The following is a 26,057-nucleotide window of genomic DNA, read 5'->3' on the forward strand; positions in this document are numbered from 1 at the left end:
TTCGATCCTTTTGAAACTTGGAGGGTGTTTTGAAGAGAGGCAGCAGATGCTATGCTGCAAATCTGGTGCCTCTGCCTCAAAAAAAAACAGCCCTCCCAGAGCCCCAGATACCCGCGGATCAATTCTTAATTATGTCCTATGGGAATCGGGCTCCACAGGGAATAATGGAGTGCCCAGCAGACATTTCCCTCCCCCTCCCTACTTTCTGATGACTCTGAAGCAGGGGAGGGCCTTCAAACCAGGGGATCTCCTGCCCCCAACTGGGGATTGGCAACCCTATCTAACAGAAGGACAGAGCTGGGAAACCAGCCATAGGTGGGAAAAACACCACCATAAACGAAGAGTGGGTCATATTGGCCACTACTATTAATAAAGACAGGGCAGGTATCATCCTCCATAGACAGGGCCTTCATTTTGGCCCATTTCCTATGAAACTCCCTTCCTTTATCTGTTCCTCTGCTGCAGACTCTTGAATGTTAAACTCTAGATCAGGAGTCCCCAATGTGGTACCCATAAGTGCCTGGCAAAACCTCTCCTGAAGTTCACCAAGTGTTTTCTGAAAGTGGGCTTAGCCAGATGGCACTTTTGCCAAGAGGGATTGACCGTTAGAGATCTGATTGGTTGAGCAGGTTCTTTTTAAATGTTGCTTTTAAGAACAGCTCCCCCCCCACCGCAGCACAAGGCTCTTCACTGTGTGACTGAAGGTAAGCTATGTGTATATGCACAGAAGTGTTTTAAAACAGTATGTTCATTTTAAAAAGCATTTTGTTAGAGCTTCTCTTTGAGGCATTGAGGAGTTGCTATTAAGAGTTATTCTCTGGTGTCCTGTGGTTGGCTCCCACTCCTCTGCCAGCCATTTTGAGGTTAGCTCTGTCTCTTGCGGCACCCATTTTGTGGTTACGCCCACCACCCTGTGTCAGAATTCCAAATAGGCTTCCCAAATCTCCCGCTCTGGCGGGAGACTTCTGGTTTCACAGCCTCACCTCCCGCTTTTCAAAACTCTGGAAGCGGGGGTGGGGGGTGGAGGGGGGGGAGAACATACCTTTAGGCTTTATGTTGTAGAGCTCCTGAGCCGTTTGCAAAATGTCTGCCCCTTTAAGGCTGGGCAGGAAGCCGGAAACAGGAAGGGCTTTTGAGAACGGCCCCTCCCTTTCTTTGCTTTCCTTTTCACAGGAAGTAGAGTTGTCCGGAGGAAGATCTGGTAAGTGTGTGTGTGTGAGAGAGAGGGAGGGGGCAGGGGATTCCCTAGTTTGGAGGCCCTCCCCCCCTTTAGAAAGCGTGGGGGGGGGGAGGGAAATGTCTACTAGGCACTCTATTATTCCCTATGGAGAACAATTCCCATAGGGAATAATAGGAAATTGATCTGAAGAAGAAGAAGAAGAAGATATTGGATTTATATCCCGCCCTCCACTCCGAAGAGTCTCAGAGCGGCTCACAATCTCCTTTACCTTCCTCCCCCACAACAGACACCCTGTGAGGTGGGTGGGGCTGGAGAGGGCTCTCACAGCAGCTGCCCTTTCAAGGACAACGTCTGCCAGAGCTATGGCTGACCCAAGGCCATGCCAGCAGGTGCAAGTGGAGGAGTGGCGAATCAAACCCGGTTCTCCCAGATAAGAGTCCACACACTTAACCACTACACCAAACTGGCTCTGTGGGTATTGGGGGCTCTGGGGGGGGCTATTTTTTGAGGTAGAGGCACCAAATTTTTAGTATAGCATCTAGTGCCTCTCCCCAAAATACCCCCCAAGTTTCAAAACGATTGGACCAGAGGGTCCAATTCTATGAGCCCCAAAATATGGTGCCCCTATCCTTAATTATTTCCTATGGAAGAAAGGCATTTTAAAAGGTGTGCTGTCTCTTTAAATGTGATGGCAAGAACTCCCTTGGAGTTCAGTTATGCTTGTCACATCCTTGTTCTTGGCTCCACCCCCAATGTCTCCTGGCTCCACCCCCAAAGTCTCCTGGCTCCACCCCCAAAGTCCCCAGATTTTTCTTTAATTGGACTTGGCAACCCTAATTCCAAAGGTACCCACAGGCTTAAAAAGGCTGGGGATCCCTGCACTAGATAAAGCCTATTATTACATTTATTGTTTCGCCTTTGAGCTGTTGTTATCTTTTGTTGAGTTATCATTTGTCATTGTTGGTCTTTAATGTGAGGTGAATGGCTTTTGGGTCTTGTTTCTGTAGTCAGGGTTACCAGATGTCCTCTTTTTAGAGGACATGTCCTCCTCTCTTGTTTTTTGTGACCTTCCTCTTTTGGGCTCTTTTTAAAAAACTGATGAAACCATCTTCTATTTGGGTTCGGAGGTTGAACCTGTTTTGTCCTGTAGTCCCTTAGTGGAGGCAAGTTTTAGCTGAAAGAATCGGGGTATCTAACATGAGATTTTTCAATGTAATCAGTTGTTTGAAGTAGCCAGTCAGGAAATATTGCCCTCATTTTTTATTTTCGATAAATGGTAACTCTAATAGTGAGGCATGTTTTTATGGTTACTGTCAGTATTTATGCTGTGGCTCATTTTTTTGCTACTGTTTTTTCCGTTGCTGATTTGTAGACTTGCTTGTCGTTTTATTGTCTTGTGTTTTATTGTGTCTGTAGTGAGTAGCGATGGGCACAAATTGAACCAAGAAGCAAAATTTGTGACAAATTTTGTCCTGTTTGTGGCTTGGGAACTGAGTCCATGATGGGCCCACAGCAGGAAAGCTGCAGCAGCAAAGCTGGGCCCAGCAGGAAGCAGACCGACCACAGGTGATACCCAGCCCACATGGTCCCCAGGCTGGAGTGGCCTCCTTCCCTGCTTGGCACCACGTTCCCCACCCTGGGTTCATGGGGTGGGCTCAGCATCTGAAGGGACTACAGAAGAAGGCTCAAAACAGCGCCCCCACTGGCAGCCAGCTGTTTTTGCTGCTTTCTGAAAACCCCATTTAAAGAGTGGCAGGGAGCTCCCACCACTCAGCTCTTTTTGCTGCTTTCTGAAAACCCCATTTAAAGGGACTGCAGTCCCTTTAAATGAGGTTTGGAGGGCTCACAAACCACAAACTAAACTGGTTCATCAGAGAGTGACCCAGTTTGGTTCATGGTTTGGCCAGAAACCAAACCACAATTTTGCAGTTTATGCCCATCCCTAGTAGTAAACCCCTGAATAGTCTTTGATGATGAAAGGCTAAAAACATGTCAGACAAATAAGCCAAGGGACAAATACATAAAGACCCCTACAGGGCTAGCAGCTCCATGGTTTTGGGAATTCCTGGAGATTGGTGAGGGGGTGGAGCTTGGGAAAGGTGGGGTTTGGGGAGGACCTATCTTCCACCCTCCATAGGGTTGCCAATCCCCAGGTGGGGGCAGGGGATCCCCCGGTTTGGAGACCCTCCCCCCGCTTCAGGGTCATCAGAAAGCGGGAGGAGAGGAGGGAAATGTCTGCTGGGAACTCTATTATTCCCTATAGAGATTTATTCCCATAGAAAATAATGAAGAATTGATCTGAGGGTATCTGGAGCTCTGGGGCGGGGCCGTGTTTTGAGGTAGATACACCAAATTTTCAGTACAGCATCTAGTACCTCTCCCCAAAATATCCCCCAAGTTTCAAAACGATTGGAGCAGGGGGTCCAATTCTATGAGCCCCAAAATATGGTGCCCCTATCCTTCATTATTTCCTATGGAAGGAAGGCATTGAAAAAGTGTGCCGTCCCTTTAAATGTGATGGCCAGAACTCCCTTTGGAGTTCAATTATGCTTGTCACAGCCTTGATCTTGGCTCCACCCCAATGTCTCCTGGCTCCACCCCCAAAGTCTCCTGACTCCACCCCCAAAGTCTCCTGACTCCACCCCCAAAGTCCCCAGATATTTCTTAAATTGGACTTGGCAACCCTAACCCTCCATAATCCGCCATTTTCTCTGTAGCCTGGAGATCAGCCGTAATTCTGGGAGACCTGTGGGTGGAGCCTAGGGAGAGCAGGGTTTGGGGAGGAACATCAGGCGTGTCTAATGCCTCAGAGCCCACCCTCCAAAGCAGCCATGGGAACTGGTTTCTTGTGGTCTAGAGATCAGCGGCAGTTCCAGGAGGTTGGCAACCCTACCCTTCCCTTGTCTTTTCCTGTGCTTGTGGTTAAAGAAGCACACTCACAGAAGGAACAAGGATCCCCCTTCAGGGGCCTCGGTCTCTTCAGACTGGGAGACAAATGCCTGACAGAGTCAGTCCCCACCTTCTCCTCTGCAGGCGCTTCCTTCCCATAAGTCAAGGCTTTTGCTCCAGTCTCCCCCCACCCCTCTGGCAGCTGCCGGGGCCAGTTGCTAGGTGACCGTCTCTGCAGCACAAAGAGCTCTGGCTGGGGAGGTCAGTCCTGCCACTCCAAACAGCTGTGCAAAAGCCCTGTTTGCTTTTCGTTCATTGTTGCTAATCGCAGGCAGCCGAATCAGCAGAAAATACCCACTGGCGACAACAGGCCGGCAGCTACTCTCCCACCATTCTTCTCCTTCCCTTTCCTGTGTTCTCTTCTCTTTGTGAAAGCATCGTTGCCTGTGCTTGGCCAAAGAGTTAAGAGCTGGGGGTCTAAAAGGCAAAGGGGCTGGCTTCCCTTGCTCCCCATGTGCCCCTTTCACATAGGTTTGAGGCAGAAACAGGATTTGCCAGGGTGAGCACTGGAGGCCAGCTCCAGCGTATCCCTGAGGCAGTGTTCTGGTGTTTTGCTGGTAAAACACATCCAGATTTGGCACACTCCACTGCGAATAAGTAGAGCATGTACAGGCTTCCCATTTCCTATGAACACATCCCATGTCCTGGGCGGGGGTGGGGGGTCGAGTGGGGGGGAGACTCCTCATCCTAAATCAACAGATGATCTTGCAGCTCTGGCTTTCTGCCTTGCTTTTGCAATCGGCACCCCCCTCCCCCGGTCTGCATTGCAGCTAGGGTGGGGCACAGAGCAGAGAGCTGGTGTCAGATGAGCATTGCAATGCGCCAGAAGCAGACCTGACCTCAGAAATATGGCCAGTGCAGGGAGACCCAACACAAAAGACTGACAGGAAGGGGCTGACTGCTGGAAGGGTTGGGGCGGCCTGTAGTGGTGCCTCCTTTAGGGCTCCCAGATCCAGGTTGGGAAATGCCTGAAGATTTGGGGGCGAAGCCCGGGGAGGGATCTCAGTGGAATATAGTGCTGTAGAGCAGGGGTGTCAAACTCATTTGTTATGAAGGCCGGACTAGACATAAATGAGACCTTGTTGGGTTGAGGTGAGCCATGTCAGACCAGGCCATGTGTGTAACTGCTTAAGATTAGGTAGCAGAGATATAAATTCTATAAAGAACACAGACAAACACAAATATATATATTTTTAAAAACTTAAAACATGCTTAAAACGTTAGCACTTATTGGTCTTAAAGATGTTTTCTTTGTATTTCTCCCATGGGATCCAGGGAATTGGGCAAAAGAACATATGAACATCTGAAGCTGCCTTATACTGAAACAGACCCTCGGTCCATCAAAGTCAGTATTGTCTTCTCAGACTGGCAGCGGCTCTCCAGGGTCTCAAGCTGAGGTTTTTCACACCTCTTTGCCTGGACCCTTTTTTGGAGATGCCGGGGATTGAACCTGGGACCTTCTGCTTCCCAAGCAGATGCTCTACCACTGAGCTACCGTCCCTCCCCTAAAGAAACTCTGGCTCTTTCCTTCCTTCCTTCCCCAGGGGACTGGGAGGGAGCCTCAGCCAATGGAGAAAATAGAGGTTTTGCTCTTTGGTTCCTGCGCAATTGAGCAAGCCTTGCAAAACAAGCTGTTATGCAGAAGGAAACGAGAGAGAAGAAGAAGATATTGGATTTATATCCCACCCTCCACTCCGAAGAGTCTCAGAGCGGCTCACAATCTCCTTTACCTTCCTCCCCCACAACAGACACCCTGTGAGGTAGATGAAGATATTGGATTTATATCCCGCCCTCCACTCCGAAGAGTCTCAGAGCGGCTCACAATCTCCTTTCCCTTCCTCCCCCACAACAGACACCCTGTGAGGTGGGTGGGGCTGAGAGGGCTCTCACAGCAGCTGCCCTTTCAAGGACAACCTTTGCCAGAGCTATGGCTGATCCAAGGCCATTTCAGCAGGTGCAAGTGGAGGAGTGGGGAATCAAACCCGGTTCTCCCAGATAAGAGTCCGCACACTTAACCACTACACCAAACCGGCTCTCCGGAAGAGAGGGAGAAGGAAGCAGATGACAGCCAGTTGCTCGGGGGCCTGATAGGAGCCCTCTGAGGGCCTGATTCGGCCCCTGAACGGCATGTTTAACATCCCTGCTGTAGAGTCTACCCTCCAAAGCATCTATTTTCTACTGGGGAACTGATCTCTGTAGTCTGGTGATGGTTTGTAATTTGGGGAGATCTGGAGCCTGGCAACTCTGTTGTTCCTCCTATCCAGAGCCTCCAGTGGGTTCCTTGCTCACCTGGCTCTTCTTTTGCCCCATTGCGTCTGGCTCTGATTAACAGGGCTGTGTGGCCAGCCTTCCTTGGCTTCCCCCCTCCCCTACTTATGAAGAGTGGCACAGGTATTGTGTTAATACGGCATGGCAGTGCCCTTAGACTACAACTTTTGCAGTGTATAACCAGTCATGGCTGGCTCTGCCCACCATATTTTGCCTTCCCTGTTTCTTGCTGGGGGGGAGCTTGACCAGACCCTCCCAGAATGCATTTCAGTCAGAGATAGAAACATAGAGTTGGAAGGGGCCATACAGACCATCTAGTCCAACCCCCTGTTCCATTCATTGATCATTGAATTTCCTAATTCAAACTAGAAGCCAAAGGGGTACATGTTGTTCAAGTTTTAGGAGGGTAGTCATGTGGGTCTGCAGGAGAACATCTCAGTTCAAGCCCAGTAGCACCTTACAGGCCAACCAGATTTTCGGGATGCCAGCTTTCAAGTGCCTGAGCTCCATTTGTCATTTGGTATCTGACGAGGGGAGGTGTGACCCCCAAAAGCTCATATGCCAAATGTCTTCTTGGTCTACAAGGTGCTGCTGGACTCAGATTCATGTTGTTCTGGTGTTTCTATCTTCATGCTTGTTCCCATGCTCTGAATCCAGAGACCCTTTCCCAAACCTTGATGCCATCTCTCATTTTTTGTAGCCAAGCCAGGACATGTGAGCATCAGCAGCTCCTAAGGAATGTCACCTCCCATTGCTGCCAAAAGCTTTCTAGAGCTTTCTAGAGCAGTTTCCTGTGCGGGTGGAGCATAGATAGCCCAGAAGGCTCCCAGAGATTTGAAGGTCAAAGGCTAATAGAAGGCAATGAGTGGGATGACAGATAAAATCTTTGTCTTGGTTTATTCCCACAGAAAATTGGCCCAATAGCTAGTGGTTATTACATTTCCTGCTCCCACATCTTCCGACTATCCATGCTACTTTGGTCCAGGAGAAAAGAAAGACAGGCAGGCTCGCAAAGATGTAGAGTGCTATTCTGAAAGGTGTGGTCCCTTTGTATGCATCTACAATCCTCTGGTCTGGAGACATTGTGTTATATCCAGTTCATGCCCACTACCCATGCATCTTGTGAGGACACTTTTATCATGCGACTTGAGCAAGACGTGGACTTTCCGTATGGCTGCAGCTTTAGTCACATGAACCAGAGCCCTGAGGGAGGGAATCCAAGGAAAGCACAGTACTGGAGTGAAACTCCCATCATCCTGTTGACACAATGCAGCGATCGCATGAATTGCACCCCCTAATCCTGTGCCTGGCGGACTCCCACTCTGCATGAATGGGATGCAACACTGTGAAGAGCTAGCATGTAGAGAGATCTCTTATGCAAGGACTCTAGGCACAGCCCATCAGGTGATCAGGCCTTGAGTGGGTTGTGAGGATGAACCACTCAGGTGAAATATGCACCTGCAGAATATTTGATGTAGTAGCTGTTGGGCAGGGGCAGCTATAGTGGAAAATGCAACAGTGGAAAATCTTTGTCCTCCTGGTTCTTTGCATCAATCACAGACATGATGGCCATTGAAAGTGCAGATCCTACCCCTGTGAAAAAAGGCACCCTGTGATATTGATGTTCAGGGTTGCATTACACAGTCAAGGGGGATATTGTAAACTAAGAAAGAGACGGATAGAGAAACACCACCATAGCAGATGGTGCTTGGCCTGAACACATAAAGGGGTGGGGGAGCTTGGAACCAGCAGGTTCTAATCCACATTTTAATCCTCTTTAGCTCAGCTAACTGATGTCAACAGTAGTGATAATGCTTGCATACCTCTTAGGGATTTTCAGGCAATGTTCATTAGCTAGATACAGACCATAGCTGGCTGTACCGTGACATATGGGGGAAGGAATCAAAAGGAAACAACAGACTGGGGCAATAAGGTCCTATCACATGTACCATACCAAGAGTACCTTCAGAGCTGCTCTGATCAGGTGGTGTCACTCTTCTGGTTGTGCTGATGTCCTTTGTGAAGGAAGAGATCAAGGGGGGCAATGAGAAAAGGTGCAGGGGAGAAGTTCTTTCATGGCCTTGGTCCCTCTTATCTGTAGGCCCATCTCTCTCCCTCTGCTCCACCCCAAAAGCTTTGCTCATCCCAGCAGGGCTTTCTGCAGGTAGTATCCCATAAATGGACAAAATCAATAACCACCTGTACTCCTGAATTCTCTATTGTGGCCTTAGGCACTACCTTCTCGACAAGATTGGGAAGGCCCCCCTGGCTTTCCACAAACAATACAAAGTGGAATTATTTAAGAGAGAGTTTTGCAGAGGTTAAATAGTATTGCACTGTAATGAAATTATCAGCAAGCTGAAGTGGTAAATGGATAGGGTCTGTGGCCTGCACTACTGTACTGCTACCTATAATTGTAAGTATGCTCCAGACTAGGTAGTTTCTATACCATTTAACATATCACATGTAAAAGTTCAAGCTTTGTTTCAGCTATCAAAGATTTCAGGTTTTCACGGCTGGTAACATCATTAGGGTTTGTAGAATCTTTCGGGATCAAGTGCCTTGTTCTACTGGAGAAAGTTTTCCTTCCAGATGTTTCGTTCTCAGCTGCGGAGAACATCCTCAGTGGCATTGCAGCCAGAGCAGGCGCTCTGACCTTCTTGGCTGCTGTGCATTTGTTTCAGCTGTTTGATATTCCCCCCCCCCCCCGATTTCTGTAGTCCAAATCTTATAGTCAGGGGTGGAGTTCTAGCAGGAGCTCTTTTGCATATTAGGCCACACACCCCTGATGTAGCCAATCCTCCAAGAGCTTACAAAAAAAGAGCCTTGTAAACTCTCGGAGGATTGGCTACATCAGGGGTGTGTGGCCTACTACACAAAGGAGCTCCTGCGAAAATTCCACCCCTGCTTATAGTATTGTTCATAGGATGTCTCATCCTGTTGATTGTACTTGATTTGCAGTATGTCATCTGCCTTGAGTCTCAGCAAGAAGGGTGGACTATAAATAACAACAACAATAATTAATATTACCAAAGAGCTAACAAGACATTGTGAACAAAATTAAGTGGAGACAACACGGTAAAGGTAATTAACATGTGGGCAATCCCAGTTCTCAGATACACAGTTGGCATTGTTGATTGGAAACAAGTGGAATTCGAATCAGTAGACTGCAAAACTCACAGAGAATTATTTTATTAATTTATCATTGCTATTATAAAAATGTTGTTACTCGCCCTATGGTAGCAGGGGAGGGCGAGTCATAAATTGATTAAGTCAATAAATAAGTAATGACAGTGCCCCAAGCACGACACCCTCGAAGTGATGTTGATCAGATGTGCTTACCAAGAAAATTAGGTGGAAGAAGGCTTCTGAAAGTTAAGCCAGCAGTTAAAGAAGAAAAACAAGCTCTGAATGACTAAACCAAGAAAAGCGAAGAGAAGCTTCTAGCTGAAGTATACTAGGCAGACTTATTTCACTCAACGCACAGCAGCCAAGAAGGTCAGAGCGCCTGCTCCGGCTGCAACGCCACTGAGGATGTTCTCCGCAGCTGAGAACGAAACGTCTGGAAGGAAAACTTTCTCCAATAGAACACGGCACTTGAGCCCGAAAGACTCTACAAACCCTAATAAGACTTATTTCAGGTTACAAAAACCAAAGAAGATTACAAAAAGATTGAAGTCAGAATTCACTTTGGCAGCTGGAAGGAAAAGCACTTGCATGGTCAGTATTTGAAAGACACAGAGAACAAAATTGATAGTGAAAATACCTGAAAGTGGCTCCAAAATGGGCACGTGAGGAAAGAAGCAGAAGGACTCGTTCTAGCTGCACAGGAGCAGGCACTCAACATGAATGGTATGGAAACCAGGATTCAGAAGACCAGCAAATGTCAACTTCATTCTGTTTTATTTATTTGTTTTGATTTATGTCCTGCCCTGCCAGCAGGAGCCTTTGCAAGACGAAGGGTGAAACAGTCGACCACATGGTCAGTGCCTGCAGTAAAATTGCTCAAACTGACTATAAAGAACGTCACAATAGAGCCGCAGCCATGTTGCACTGGAATCTCTGCAAGAAGCATGGCTTACCATCAGCCAGAAATTCACGGGAACATAAACCAGACAAGATTACGGAGAATGATGAAAAGAAGATTTTTGGGGGGGACTTTTTATTGCAAACAAATTAACACCTTGAGCATAACGCCCCTGATATCACCGTTGTAGGAAAAACACAGAAATAGGGTCTGGACCATTGGCATTGCGATCCCTGGAGGCAGCAGAACAGAAAAGAAAAAAACAGGAGATCTCAAAATACCAAGACCCTACAAGCAGAGTAGAAGAAGAAGGTGACCATCATGCCAGTTGTCATTGGAGCCCTTGGAGCAGTGCCTAGAAGTCTCAAGAAACACCTGGGCATTCTGGGCACAGACCGACTATCGCTAGCTCAGCTCCAGAAGTCAGTGTTGCTTGGAACAGTAAGAATCGTGCAAGGATACATCTTCAGTTCCCAAGGATTTGGCTAGATCTCAAATTGCAGAACACCGTCTACCAGTCCAATATCTGTCTGTGACAATTCAAAATGATAATGTCCGAAATGCCCAACCGATCTAGGGTGTCATCTGGGATGGAACAATGATCTCTCCCCTCTGTGTCAAAGCCTACATAACAGCTCCGTCTCTTCCACCAAAGAGGAATTCCACACTTAAATTGCACTGCATTGCCACAGGGGAAGGGACATCTCTTAATTGATAGCTTTGGAGTCTGACAAACAGCACCTATGTTGGAAAAAAAAAATGCTCCCGGTAATGCCACTTCCTTGCTCTTCTGGGGGAGATTTTGTAAATGGCTCTTCCAAAATAAGCGAAGTAAATCCTTCAATTAGCATAGGATTTGACACAGTAGATCAGACCATTCGTGCCTGGAGGTCTGTGATTTGCCGCTGCTGCTGGCCTTTAAAAAAAAAAAAAATCAAAATCCCATCAGACAATGCAGTACAGACCAGCTTTGGCAATGTGGAACAACATGTAGCAAGGTGATTTTGGTCTTCAGATTATGCGTCAGATTTTTTTTTTTTTTTTTTAAAAGTCTCTTGCTTCTGAAAGCCTGGCTTTGCAAACCTGATTTCAAGCCTAAGGCTCGGAATCAGAACCGGTTCGCAAAGCCAGGCTTCAAGCTGAGCTTTCTGGGGTTTGGATTTTTATTCAGATGTATAAACCGAAGTGACAACAGCACTGATGTCGGACATGTATAATGTATGCCTACATCCTATAGGGGAAAAAACTACTTTGCTAGAGGAGATCAAAGCTGAATGAGCACATGCCGAAATCCGAGCTGCTGTACGTGAGTCAATCAGGGGAAGTAAACAAGATTTTGATTACTTCTGCTGATTGACGGAGGTGTGCTGTCTCTGATTTCTGTACATGTCCGTTTGTGCTTCGCTCTTATCTTTCTAAACAGGCTTCCACACTCCACTGGATCGGGGCATTCACATCATTATCTCTGCACAAGGGCTTTATTTTCTGCTTCCCCATCCTTACGAAATCCGATGGTGCAGTCTTCATTTCGGTACAATGGCATGTTCATCGGTGGACATTTTTTGGGGGGTGGGGGTCTGTGGTGGTGGGAAGTGCTGTCAAGTCTCAGCCAACTCACGGCAACCCCACAGAGTTTTCAAGGGAAGAGATGGACAGAAGTGGTTTGCCATTGACTGCTTGTGTGTCGCAATGCTGGACTTCCTTGTTGGTCTTCCATCCACATACTAACCAGGGCTGACCCTGCTTAGCTTCTGAGGTCTGGCAAGACTGGGCTAGCCTGGGCCATCCAGTTCAGGGCAGGGGGTTGGTCCCAAACCCTGCAGGGGCCACAGAGACTCCTGTTAGGGCTGCCAGTCCTCTGGCGGAGATGGAGAGTCCCTCATCCGTGGTTTCCATTGGTTGCTTCTGCTCCCAGCAGTGGTGGGGGAAAAAAGCAGTGCTGTGTGATGTCTGGTTAAAAAACCTGCCTTACCCCCTCCCCCAAAAACCCCTCAATTGATTGAAAACTGTGGCTACATATTTGGCTGGGATGGGGGGATTAATCAAATCCTATCATCATCATCTCACCAGGGAAATATCAGCAGAGGGGCACTATGCAGGCTTCTAGGAAAAGGCTAGAGACTCAGAAGGCAGCATGGTTGAGGGGAGAGGTCATGGCTCCATGGTAGAACATCTGCTTGGCATGCAGAAGGTCCCAGGTTCAATCCCTGGCATTTCCAGTAAAAGCAATCGGGTGGTAAGTGACGGGAAGGATCTCTGCTGTCAACGCTGGTGAGCTACTAAATGATCTGGATAGAGCAATGGTCTGATTTTATATATGGCAGGTTGATGTGCCTGAGTGGGAACAGTCTGTGTGCTGCACACGGAAGGTGCTTCATTGCACAGATTGGGCTCAGGCAGGGGATGTAGACCATTACATGCAGGGCAAGTCTGTGTAGCTGTCGGGATGGTCTCCTGACATGAGTTTCCAGTATTGCTTTCCTTGCTCATGGATTACAAACCTTGTGGTGTGTTCTGTATCTTGGTATTATTTTCCTTGCTTATGAATCACATATCCTGGTATCGTTGTCATTTTTTGTGATTCTCATTTTATATCGCCTTGAGTTATTATTCTGATTATTTATTCATTTGATTCTTATATTCATATTCCTTAACATGCAATCACCATGTATATTATTCACTGTATAATCACCATGTAACCGGACTTTATATTGTAGTTTTATTATTGTTAACTATAAGTAAGAGTTTGCGGGGGCATTGGCATTGGGTCATTACCTCTGGAATATGATTATCTGGTATCCAAGACAACGGACAGGACTAGCTTAGGCAAATCTTCCTGCCAGTGTAAAACTAACCTTGAAATTACAATAGAGATATTGTAAAGACTTGGGAATCATTTTAAATGTGTGAAGAGCGCGAACTCTGGGCATGCAACCTTGGACCGTTATATCTGTATATAAATATGTGCTTAGTTTCAATTAAGCCATTTCTGGCAAGGATCACCTTGCTGCGTGTGGTCTGCTGATCTTTCAAATAAAGCTTTTTCTGTATTCATCAGAGGAGCCTCCTTGACTGAATCTGGGTAAAACCTCACAATAGCCTCATTTTGCCTCAAGGTTGTGCAGGAAAGGAATAACAAGGCAATCTCCCATAATGTGATATTTGAAATGGAACTCCTCACTTGGTTTTTAAATAGTCGGGGGTTTTTTTTCCAAAACACTAATAAGAAAGCAAAGCTTCAAGTTCTGAATAGACTAAGCATAGGTTGAAGGAGTAACCCTTTCTCTCCCTCTGTTCCCTGCACAGCCCCAAGGCAAATTGAGACGGCATTTAACACCGGAGTGCGATATTGATCTTTCATCTTGTCCATTGTGATCTATCTCTTTCTGAGCTCTACTTCAGAGTGCTCCTCTGCATACACACATAAGCAAATATTCTACTACATAGAAAACTGGCTGCTGGGAAAAATTATTCTAACCAATAGCATGACTTGACTATTGTGACTGGGTCTCTGGATATCTTTTCTTTAAAAGTGGCCAAAGAGAAGTCAACTTGGATTGGTATTGTGATGTTGGGATACGGGAGGTTAGCTTTTGTGGCCACTAAAGGTAGGGCCCTCTCTGTTGCAGTATCCTTCCCATAATTCTCCCCCTTTTGCCAATTGTTTTGACTTACCACCACCTGGTTAAAGTTTTCTTCTTTGCCCTGACATCTATGGATGGTTGATGTCTCGTCCTGTTTAAACAATTCTAATTGCAGTTGGCACGGGGATGGGCAATCCCAACTATTCACGAAACGGCATGGAGGAACAATCCATGTAGCAAGATGACAACCATGGGTACATTTGTGGTTCAAATCCACCTGTGGCCACTTATCCCAAAGAACAGTGCTTGTTTTATGTAACTGCAGAAAAGCGACTTCCCCTGTGATGTTCAGGGCTGCACATTGTCAGTATTCCACCCAGCATTCGTGAACCCCAAGGGGGATGAATGCAGAACAAGCAGGTCCGTACATGGCAGGCGCATCTTTTGTGGCAATAAGCTACCTCTACAAAGGCAGGGTCTCATCTGAGGATTTCCCTCTGAATTAGAACATCGTGTTGATCCAGCTCTTCCAGTGTCTGTGGCTGCCTGGCCCTTTGGAAGAAATGCTGGCTGCATGTGGCTTTATTCTTTTGGTTGCCAAGTCTCTTCTCCTTTTGTTTTTAGCTTCTTTTGCACCACAGAGCCCTTTTGATTCCTGGCCCCCTCCTCTCATGGAAGCTTCAGTCCCTCTAGGCCCGCTCGTTGCTCACCCCATTGTTGGGAGATTCAGAGCTCCAGACTGTGTCCCACCAACCCGCACGTCCCGGCTATTAGCAAAGCTGTCCCTTTCTTTCCTTTACTCCAAAGTTCGTTCAGCCTCTGCCTCTTTTGGATCCTGTTCCTCCAATGCATTGACTCAACTCTGGCAGATTAAAGAGTCAGCAAAATCTAAGCCGAGATCACCACAGCCAGCTGGCTATTCAGCCTGGGTGAGATGGGGCGGAGGGATTGCATCAGCTGCTAAGGAAACTATTAACATGTGTATTGCCTTTTTTTAAAAAAAAGGCAGAGCAGGAGTTCTCATATAAGTAGTTGTGGTTTTCCTTAAGCATGATATTGCTCAGGCTGTAAGCAGTTTCAAAATCAGCTGTGTTTGACTGTGTAAGATCTGCTTTATCTGCGCATCAGCATCTAGGGAAATAAGTTTTTTTTTCAAAATGGTCTATCCACAGATGAGGAGTTACATATTTGAAAGCTCCTTGGGGTGGTGGGGGAGAACGCCCTCCTTGCATGTAGAAAGCAAGGGTGTTAGGAAAAAGGGTTCTGTCCAGCTTTCTCCTTGGTGTTCTGCATGCAAGGCTTCTCTCCTTCAATAGGGCAGCATTTAAACAGACAGACAGGAAAAGCTGTGCCGTTTGATTTCACAGCATGTTCAAACTGGGCCTTAAGAACACAATTTCACACAAAGATGACTTCCAGTAATTCTGTGTTCGTGTGGTGACAAAATCTAACCATCCAATTTGAGATGGACTGCTGTTCTCTGCTTTAGAACAAAGTGAGAGTCCAGTGGTACCTTTAAGGCCAACAAAGTTTAATTCAAGGTGTATGCTTTCACGTGCAAGCAAGGGCACAAAAGCTCACTCCTTGAATTAAACTGTGTTGGTCTTAAAGGTGCCACTGGACTCTCACTTGGTTCTGTTGCTTCAGACCAATGCAGCCACCCACCTTGATCTGTTCTCTGTTTTGCTTCTCTTTATATCCCTCTATATTTTGTCAGTGCTGCTGTTGGTTTCTGCAAATGGATTTTGTACAGCTTTTATATGCAATTGACGGAGAATGTATAGATGAAATACGTGTGTAACATATAGTATAATGCTGTTTTATTGTCACACAAAAAAACCCACTGACGTGTAGATTTTTTTATTGGAAAAAAAGACTAGTTCTGCAAGTACATAGAAAATGATGGCAGAACAGTGAATCACAGGTTATCTGAATCACATAAAGGAGAACTCAGATCTCTGGTGTAGAGACAGCAGGGGTGAGAAATTCAGAATCTTCCCTACACCGCATGAAGGAGGATTGTGTCCCCGAGGAACTGTTCATGGTACTGAACACAGGTCATATTCACCCAAGTTTCATCCCTCTGGGAACCTGGCAAAGATGTAGCTTAAATTGAACATATGAACATATGAAGCTGCCTTATACTGAATCAGAACCTTGGTCCATCAAAGTCAGTATTGTCTTCTCAGACTGGCAGCGGCTCTTCAGGGTCTCAAGCTGAGGTTTTTCACACCTATTTGCCTGGACCCTTTATTGGAGATGCTAGGGATTGAACCTGGGACCTTCTGCTTCCCAAGCAGATGCTCTACCACTGAGCCACCGTCCCTCCCCTAATTCAAAGATACATTCATATAAAAATGATTTGAAGGCCATAATTATGCCACATCTGAAAAATAACAAATGCAACTAGGATATGTTCTACTTTAATCTGTCACCCTACTTTTTTGGATCAGGAGTCAGTGCAGCCTGAGAATGCACAATTTCCATGTGTCAATTTACCACATGTATGGCACGAGAATCATTTTAAACAGAAGTGCCCACTTCTGTGACCCAAAGATTCAAGAGTCAAAAGGACAAGCCAAACAGGAAGTGCATGTTCTGAGATAGGAAGAAGAGACGACACAACAGAAACTGTTCAAACATGCACAACAAGGGAGGGGGAACAAAAGAATATGAGAAGAGCTGGCTATAATGAGTGGTCCATCTAGGCCAGCATCTTGTTTCACACAAGTGTCAACCAACTGAGGATCGAACAAACAGAGCATAGAGTCCAATCCTGCCCTTCAGTGATGCTGCGGGCCGTCCTGAGCTCATCAGGGGAGGGCGGGATATAAATTTGATAAAATAGAAAACAAAAAACAAAACAATGGTTGTGTCAGGGTGTGTACCTTATATGCAAATGAGTTCCTGCTGGACTTTTTCCAACAAAAAAGCCCTAGTATGCACCAAACGGATTGAGTATTCAACTGGCATCTGACTGACAACTTTGAGCATGGTAAATTTGATAGTCAGATGCATTCATGATGAAATTTGCAGTATTCCTACCCCCAGGGCTTTTTTTGTAGTAGGAACTCCTTTGCATATTAGGCCACACACCCCTGAGGTAGCCAATCCTTTAAGAGTTTACAGGGCTGTTAGTGCAGGGCCTACTGCAAGCTCCAGGAGGATTAGCTACCTCAGGGGTGTGTGGCCTAATATGCAAAGGAGTTCCTGCTACCAAAAAAAGCCCTGCCTTCTCCTGATGCTGCCTCCTAGTACTGGCTTGCTGCCTCTTTGTATGGAGGTCATTTCAGAGGGTAGCCATGTTGGTCTGCAGTTGGACAACTAGATCAGAGTCCACTAGCGCATTGGACCCCTACAAGATTTCCAGAGCGTAAGCTTTTGAGATTCAAAGCGCCATTTGTCAGTATCTGACAAAGGCTTGTAGCCATTGATGGACCCCTCATCCACAAATCTCCCTTTGTAAGCCGTCTGTGCTCGTGGCCATCGCTAAGTTCAGTGGCAGCAAATGCCACAGATTAATTCCTCATTGAGTCAAGCAGTATTTCCTTTTGTCTGTCCTGAAACCTATTCCCCACCAATTTCATTGGGTGTTCCCAAGTTCTGGTAGTATGGAAGAGAGAGAAAAGGCGGTATATAGATCCAAGTGAGCAGCCATGTTGGTCTGAAATTAGTAGAACAAAGTAGGAGTCAAGGGCACCTCTAAGGCCAATAAAGTTTTATTCAGAACGTAAGCTTTTGTATGTTCCAAGCACACTTCCTCAAACGAGGAATCAGGTACAGCGAGCAGGCCTATATATAGCTGGTAGGCAGTGGTTTAGAATGCAAAATGGTACAAAGTTAAGATCCAGTGACAGAATAGCAAAATTAACAAATTGAGACACACATCCCTTTCAGCAGTACGCCTTTGTTAATGCTACCCAGATTTGCTCATACTACCCTGATCAAAGGTTTGCTCAATTTGTTAATTTTACTGTTCTGTCACTGGATCTTAAATTTGTACCCTTTTGCATTCTAAACCACTGCCTACCAGCTATGTATAGCCCTGCTCGCCGTACCTGATTCCTCGTCTGAGGAAGTGTGCTCGGAAGACACGAAAGCTGACGTCCTGAATAAAAAGCTGTTATGTTGCCAATTCTAAGAATGCAATCCTTGGATTCAATTTTATTCCGTTTAAATCTTTGTAGCTCCACAATCTTCTGTCCCCGCCCCCCACCCCCAAAAATATGTCTCTTTGTTTTTATTTTTCACAGACTGAGTAACGTAAAGTGCATCTCCTGACTTTGTTGGGAGGCAAGGCCAAGTGTATTTGAAGCAGAGCCTTGTCACAAAGGTCGTCTTCAGGATTTAGAGGGCAAGCATCCCAAAGCAACCATCGCAATGCCCCTCTGTTGATTCTGCTTATCTCTGCTGCTTAAATACTCATACTTCACAATTAATTTCGACGCAGGGCTTCAGGGAATTGGATCCTAATACTGCTAATGGAAGCGGGGTTTTCTTTGTTTCAGCCATCCTCCATTGCCTTGGGTAGGATAAATCTATTATTTTCTGAATTGGATTATCGCCTGGTGAAACAGGGTGGTGATTCCACTGCGCTCTAAGGAAACAGCTACCACCCAGCTCTGCAGAGGCTGCAAACGGGGAAGGCAGGCAGGAGTCAAAGCTACAAAGGTTGTGGGGGGGAGGGAATCCTCCAGCTGTTCCACCTTAACAGCTGGGTGATGGAAACTCTAAGCTCTTTTTCCAATTTCCTTTCTACCCGCGTGCATATCTATAACAAGGCATTCAAGGTTCCTGTTGGAACGCTAACTGCACATCCCTTTCAGCAGTGCGCCTGAGCTGCCGCTGTAACCAAGTTACCAGTAAACTCTTTGTTTAAGGCACTGCTGCAGTGCAGAAGAAAGGTGCCGCTAGCCAGCCTCCAAGATCTGCGATCAGGGAAGGCTTTGTCCTTTATGCCTGTTTCTGTGATTCGTTTGCTTTACAAGGGAAAGAAGCTTCCATCCTCCCCTCCTCTTTTTTAGGATCTCTTTCCAAATCATTCACTCAGTTGCTATTTTGGATTTGGGGCTTTTCAGTGACCCAATGCAAATATCTGGCTTTGGGTTTGATGTCAGGGTCAGCCTGAGAGAAGGTTGTCTGCCCCGCTGCAGCTGCAGGGTTGCTCTCCCACTGGGAGAAGTGGCTGGGGGCAAGGGGGGCAGCGGAAGGCAAGACTGTCTTCTCTGGGCACTCCCCCTCAGCCTAGAGATCCCTGCAGTGGCTTGTTCTTGCTGCTTTTTGATTTACCAGCAATAGTGGGGTGGGTGGGGGAAGGAGCAAGAGCACTTCCTTCAACATTGCAATTGGGCAGGGAGAAGATGAGCAGGCTGAATAGCACAGTTTAGCCCAAGTTTGTCAGCTCTTAGAAGCTAAACTGGATAGGCCAGGGTTAGTGTTTGGATGAGAGACCACCAAGGAAGTCCAGGGTCGCTATGCAGAGGCAGGCAATGGCAAACACCTCCACTTCTCTCTTGCCTGAAACACCCAATGGATGGAATAGGGTTGCTAACTCCAGAATAGGAAATTCCTGGAGATTTGTGGGGTGGAGCCTGTGGAAGATGGGGTTTGGGAAAAGGAGAGACCACAGCAGGGCATAATACCATAGAGCCCACCTTCTAAAGCAGCCATTTTTTTCCCAGGGGAACATACTTCTCCAGTCTGGAAATCAGTTGTAATTCCAGGAGATCCCCAGGCCCCACCTGGAGGTTAACATCCCTCGAGTGGGACTGCCATGGGTTGGGGATTACTACTGCTGTAAGGTGTGGGATGACTGCAGTGGGGTGGGGTGAGGAGAGGATGCAAAGGAGACTGTGTGTTGCTGAAACAGCACAGGAAAATAGTCTTGACATGATTACTGGCTGAATTTCATGGCTGTTTTTTGTGTCTGTGCAGCCAGCAGCAGCAGCAGATTTGGGAAGTGATCATAAGAACTGGTGGTGCAGGGCCCTTTTTTTGGTGGTGCAGGGCCCTTGATTCACCTGTTGAGAACAACAAGGACCAGGGCCTTTTCTATCATGGCCCCAAAACTGGAGGAATGCTTCGTCTCAGGAGGCTTGTGCCCTGTGGGACCTGTTTGTGTTCTGCATGCATGAAGAAATGCCTTTTGGGGGGTGGAGGTCTGACCTGAGTAAAACCTTTACGAGAAAGCTTTTAAAGTTTTTCCTCTCTGGGTAGGGAGGAGAAACGGGCAGGAAAGAGGAAGTCAGTCAGTGACTTTCCAGGCTCATCTCAGCTACCTCTTAAGAAATGCCAGTTGGCCTAGGTAGAGACAATAGGGTTCAGTCTCCTCCTGAACAGCAGGGAACAGAGATTTGGAGGTGTTAAATACTGGAGAGACTTTAGGAAGAAACTTCTGGAGACTTCCAGGGAAAGCTTCTTTGACCTGGCCTCACCTGGTCAGTAGGTGGGGAATAGAGAGAAGATAAAGCTCCTGAAAGCCAGGAGGAAGGTCTCTTTGCTGCTGAGTCCATCAGAGCAGACAGAATTGTTAACTAAGGTCTGGAGGAGGCCATTAACCATCTGCTGGCCTAGACAGCCAGATGAGACTTCAAGGTAATGCTACCTGTAGAGCTCTGTAACGTCCTTAGCTAAAGGGCCTGTGCTATATTTTGACATCTGATAGGGCATGTACGGAGAGAGGGACAGAGGAGCTGCATTTTATCGATTTCTTTTGAATCTCTTGCTCAGTCTGATGCTGTGCTAAAAGCATGCTTGTGAACATTTTTTCTTTTTAATAAATACTGTAACTTTTGATGCTGGCAAGGGTTCTCTGTACCACATTGACCTCTACTGTCTCAGACACACTATTTTAGAAAAACTGGGGGCGGGGGGGGGGGGGGAAGGAAGTGAGCAAGTGGTTATTCCTCCAGGGTCTCAGAGGGGAGTAAACAGTCCCTGTGAACTTGGAAGGAGAGCGGGGAGTCCTGACCCTCCCAGCGGGCAATTCTGTACAAAAATCAGGTGGTGGCAGTGGGCAATCTGACAGTGAAAGAAAAACCTATCCAGGTGTTGGGAAAACCTTGGAGGACAGGTTGGAACAGGGCCTGCAAGCCAGAGGGGACCCATTTTGTCACAGCATGTAAGACAGAATTATCCCACCAGGCATGCCGCTAATGTAATTTTGGTGGACTCGACCATCATGCTGCTGATCTTTAAAATGCCAGAGTGTTAGTTTGCTGTGTGCTGAGTTTTTAATTGGATTGTATTAACATGGTGATCATCTTATTGCAATTGTATTGTTACGTTGATGATGATATTGGATGTTGTTAGCCGTGCTAGCCCATAGATTTTTAGCCTCCAGCTCACACATTTTGGTCTTAGCTGAGGAAGGATGACCCCAGAGCGCACTAATTCATGCAGGAGCTCCCAGCTTTAATGCCAGTAGTTCACAAAGCAGAATTTTTGCTCACAAGACTCTGCAGCTTAGAGGGAACCTTGGTTGTTAGCCACCTGGATCGCCATTCTGGAGGAAGAATGGGATACTGTGGGATTCTGCGTACACAGAAGATAGGTAGGTTTCAGGTCAAAAACTGCGAGTCCCCTTCTCTCCCCCGCTCCCTTCTCCATTTTATCTCCACAATAATAATAATACCTTTTATTTATATCCCGCCCTCCCTGCCGAGGCAGGCTCAGGGCGGCTCACAACATATAAATACAATGTACAATAAAACCATAATTCACAATAATTATCATGATATAAAACCATCATTAAATCAACTTGTATTAAAATTAACGTTACGGTGCTATGACTCAGATCTTCTATAAAATTCAGTGGCTAAAACATGTCCAGCGAATCTTTCTTGGCTCGGTATTAAGTGAAGGCTATTTTAAAGAGGTAGGTCTTGCAGGCCCTGCGGAATTGGTCTAGACACCGCAGGGCCCGCACCTCCTCCGGGAGTTGGTTCCACAATAGTGGAGCTGCAATGGAGAAGGCCCGATCCCGAGTAGTCTTCAATCTGGCCTCCCTTGGCCCAGGGATATTCAGCTGGTTCTTTCCAGCTGACCTCAGCGCTCTCTGGGGTTTGTATGGGGAGAGACGGTCCCTCAAGTAGGCAGGTCCTCGGCCAATGTCCCTAGAGTGAGCTAAGAGGGATTGATTGACCCAAAGTCACCTTGGGAGTTTTGTGGCAGTGTGGGAGCTTTTTACTTGGGTCTCCCTGACCCTCGTGTCCTGCTCTAAACAATACACCACCCCACGCTGGCTGCCTTTGAACAAATACTGAGAAGTAAGAAAATCAATGAAACAAGGAGGGGCGGAGAACCAATGGATTTAATGTGTTATATGGAAAGCAGACCTCGTTAGATGACAGATTGAATTAGAGATTTCTGTTGATAGAATTGGGATCCACTTGCGCCTGAGCACCTATTGGAATCGGGGCTTTAGCCTTGAAGCATTTGGGTGTATAGATTATTTTATTTTAGCTTCCCTTTTTTGCCTGCTGGACACAAGGGGGAGACCCAGTCACTTTTTAGTTGTGTCTTCATGAGGCTACCCTGATTTGACCTTCAGGAAGAGAAAGAGTAAGTCCTCTAGAAATTGGAAGCCATATTTGAGTGGAGTTAGCAGATTTGGTGCTTGGCCTGACCTAGCCAGAGAAGATAAAAAGGACTGAAATAATTCCCCCCCCCCCTCCTTTCCAGCTGGGAAGTGAATGAATCTTTGCATGTGGTGGCCCTCAATAGCTGGGGTGTTCAATAAGTCTCAACTGCCATAATCACAGGTGCAAGATTGGATGGATTTTCTTAGACACAGACATTCCTTTCGCAAGCATTTGGCCAATTTCTGTCGCTGCTTCCTGGGGCCAGGTGTGTCTGTAGATAAGCACCAAACAAGAATGCAGTGGAGGGAGGAGGTGAACAGAGGGGTGGTCTGTTTGGAAGGTACAGAAAGAGGTACAGAAATGCTAAGGAGAGGAACTGCTTAGAAAATCTGAATGCAACTGAAAAGGGATTATAACTTGGACCTCTTACATGGTTTATTGAGATAAGAAAAAGTTGTTTATGCTAGATTCCAGTAACTTCATATTTTTACAGTGTCTTTTTAGCATCTGCCCAAGAACTGGTGGTGGCAGTGCGACCAAATTGGAGCCAATTTATGGTGATCCCTCATAGGTGTTTTAAGGCAAGAGACATTCAGGGTAGTTTGCCGATGCCTGCCTCTGGGTAGCAACCCTTGGTGGTCTCTCATCCAGGTACTAACCAGGGCCAACCCTGTTTAGCTTCTGAGATCTGAGAAGATTGGGCCAGCCAGGTCAGAGAACCCAGGAACTAGGGATGTCCATATTTTCCTTGTTCAGTTCCAGAATTTCTTTCTCTTGAGAAGTCTGCTCCTTTGTAATTCAGGCTTCCCTAGAAGAATTGCTAATCATTAGGGATAGGCACAGACTGAATGCCGAGCCAAAGTCTGGCCTGGACATGGCCCAGTTTGTGGCTCACGAGTTGAGGTCCGTGGAAGGCACCTTCCCCGGACGCTCACCCCAAGCTTTTCAGGTGGGCCTCAGGTTTGTGTTCAGCATGATGCACGTCTGCCTGTTCTGAGTGGTATCAGACCCTGCCCCCAGTGTGCCCATGTTTTCCAGAAGTGACACAAGCAAGCATCACTTCTGGAAAAGTTGGCATACCAGGGTGGGGTCCAACGCTACCCAGAGCTGGCAGGTGTGTGTCTTCTGGGTAATGGGGGCATACTGGGCTTGAAGATACTCATATGAACATCTGAAGCTGCCTTCTACTGAATCAGACCCTTGGTCCATCAAAGTCAGTATTGTCTTCTCAGACTGGCAGCGGCTCTCCAGGGTCTCAAGCTGAGGTTTTTCACTACTCGAACCAGTTCTATTTGGGTGGGGTTTGGGGCTCAGGGGTTCAGTTCAGGGTTTGATCCAGGGCCGCCTGGCTTTCGAACCAAATTTTTGGCAAGGGGAGTGAAAGTGGAAGTGCCAGATGAAAACTGTAGCTGTCCTCAGCCAAATACCTGGTGGAACATCTCCGTCTTACAGGCCCGACAGAATGTTAGTAACTGATACGAAATAACAGTATATTTACTAAATACTAAAGACTCGGTATAAGGAAGCTTCATGTGTTCTAGGCACGGATTGTTCCAGTATGGAACTCCAGATTCATCTGCTGCTTGGCCTCTGAATTCGCAGATGAGTGCCTCTTCTACCTCCACTGACAAAGCAGCTCAGAAGGAGAAGGTACACACACACACACACACACAATAGCAAGTGTCTTGACTGACTCGTCAATGCCCAACCTGAGCTCTTGGACCTGAGCTCAAAGCCCAGTCCAAACCCCTGGACCTAGAAACCCAAAATTCAAGGAGCACATTCCTTCTATAACTTAAGCACCCACTAAAGGAATTTTTAGAAATTCTACCCCTTAGGATGTGGAAATAACCTGGTGGAACATCTCTGTCTTACAGGCCCTACAGAATGTTAGTAGCTGATATGAAATATCTGCATGTTTATGCTACCTGTTCTTTTCCCTTCTTTCCCATTACCAGTGCACAGATGTTTTTGCATAGGGGTAAAGGTGTGCTGCGTGCCTGGCAGGCTACTGCCTGCTTCCATGCCCCCTCTCCCTGATTGGTCAGCTGCAGAGCTCGGTGTTCAGAGATGAAAATTAGTTAATGCAAACTGCAGACAGTTGAACAGGTGTCCTGACTGACTCATCAATGCCCAACCTGAGCTCTTGGACCTGTGTAATAACATTGCCACTGCTGCTACTGATGTTGGGAAGGACATAGGGTTGCCAGCTCCAAGTCATGAAATTCTTGGAGATTTGAGGGGTGGAGCATGGAGAAAGTTGGGCTTGAGGAGGGGTGGGACCTCGGACAGATACATTGCTATAGACTCCATCCTCCAAATCAGCCACTTCCTCCTGGGGAACCATTGTTACCACTCTCCAGGTGAGGGCTGGAGATCACTTAGAATTACAACTGCTCTCCAGATGGCAGAGATCAGCTCCCCTGGAGAAAATGGCTGAACATATGAAGCTGCCTTATACTGAATCAGACCTTTGGTCCATCAAAGTCAGTATTGTCTTCTCAGACTGGCAGCGGCTCTCCAGGGTCTCAAGCTGAGGTTTTTCACACCTATTTGCTTGGACCCTTTTTTGGAGATGCCGGGGATTGAACCTGGGACCTTCTGCTTCCCAAGCAGATGCTCTACCACTGAGCCACCGTCCCTCCACCTGCTTTGCAGGTGGGACTCTGTCATTATACCCTGCTGAGGTTGCTTCCATCCTGCTTTGGTCCACACTGTGATTTCAGACCACTCATAGACTTTCAGCCTAACATACTTCATAGGGTTGTGCAGACCAAAAGGCGAAGTTGGCACTAAACCAAAATAGGCATTTTTCATAACAGCCAGTATGGCAACTGATTTTATAAATCTTCCAAAACCCTTCCTACGTAAAACAAACAATTTTTTTTAAAGGTAGCTAAATGTCACAGCAAAACCCTCTCTCTCTCTCTCTCTCTCTCTCTCTGTGACATCTACATCTTTTCATCATGATTTTCTTTTGTCTGGGAAAATCTGACTGCGCAAAGCAGTGTATCACAGGAGACAAAAAGATCATTTTCATCTGATAAATAATTACAGATGCCTAAATAAAGCATCATTTATCCTTTTAAAAACATCCCTCGGGTTTGGCACTTTTTCCGAGCGCTTTCAGCATAATACAAGTCGTTGGAACCAGCAGTGATTTCCCCATGCAGTGTTGATCTCCACTTATTTAATATTTCATCGGCTTTTATAGCTAGTTTAAACTGTGGTCTTGGATGGATTCATAGCCATACTAGCATTCCTGCTTATAGTTGCATTTAGGACGCTGCCATGAAACTCAATAAATGCTGCATTCAAAATCAGACCAAAGGTCCATAAAGATACAGGCGAAATATTTCCTTTTCGTGTGTGCATCTAAATCTGTCTTTTTGATATCGAGCTTGTATTGCATTTTACTGTTTGGTTTTGTCTTGTTGGTGTATTGTTACGTTTCTGTTTTGTAAATC

General features: G+C 46.6%; 1 protein-coding gene across 2 annotated transcripts in view; it reads left to right on the forward strand.

The window, feature by feature from the left end:
- DCX (doublecortin) overlaps positions 1–26,057 on the forward strand; it is a 182,439-nt gene that overhangs the window by 64,027 nt on the left and 92,355 nt on the right. The window lies entirely within an intron of this gene.

Source organism: Heteronotia binoei, chromosome 11 (assembly GCF_032191835.1).
Source record: "Heteronotia binoei isolate CCM8104 ecotype False Entrance Well chromosome 11, APGP_CSIRO_Hbin_v1, whole genome shotgun sequence".
NCBI lineage: Eukaryota > Metazoa > Chordata > Lepidosauria > Squamata > Gekkonidae > Heteronotia > Heteronotia binoei.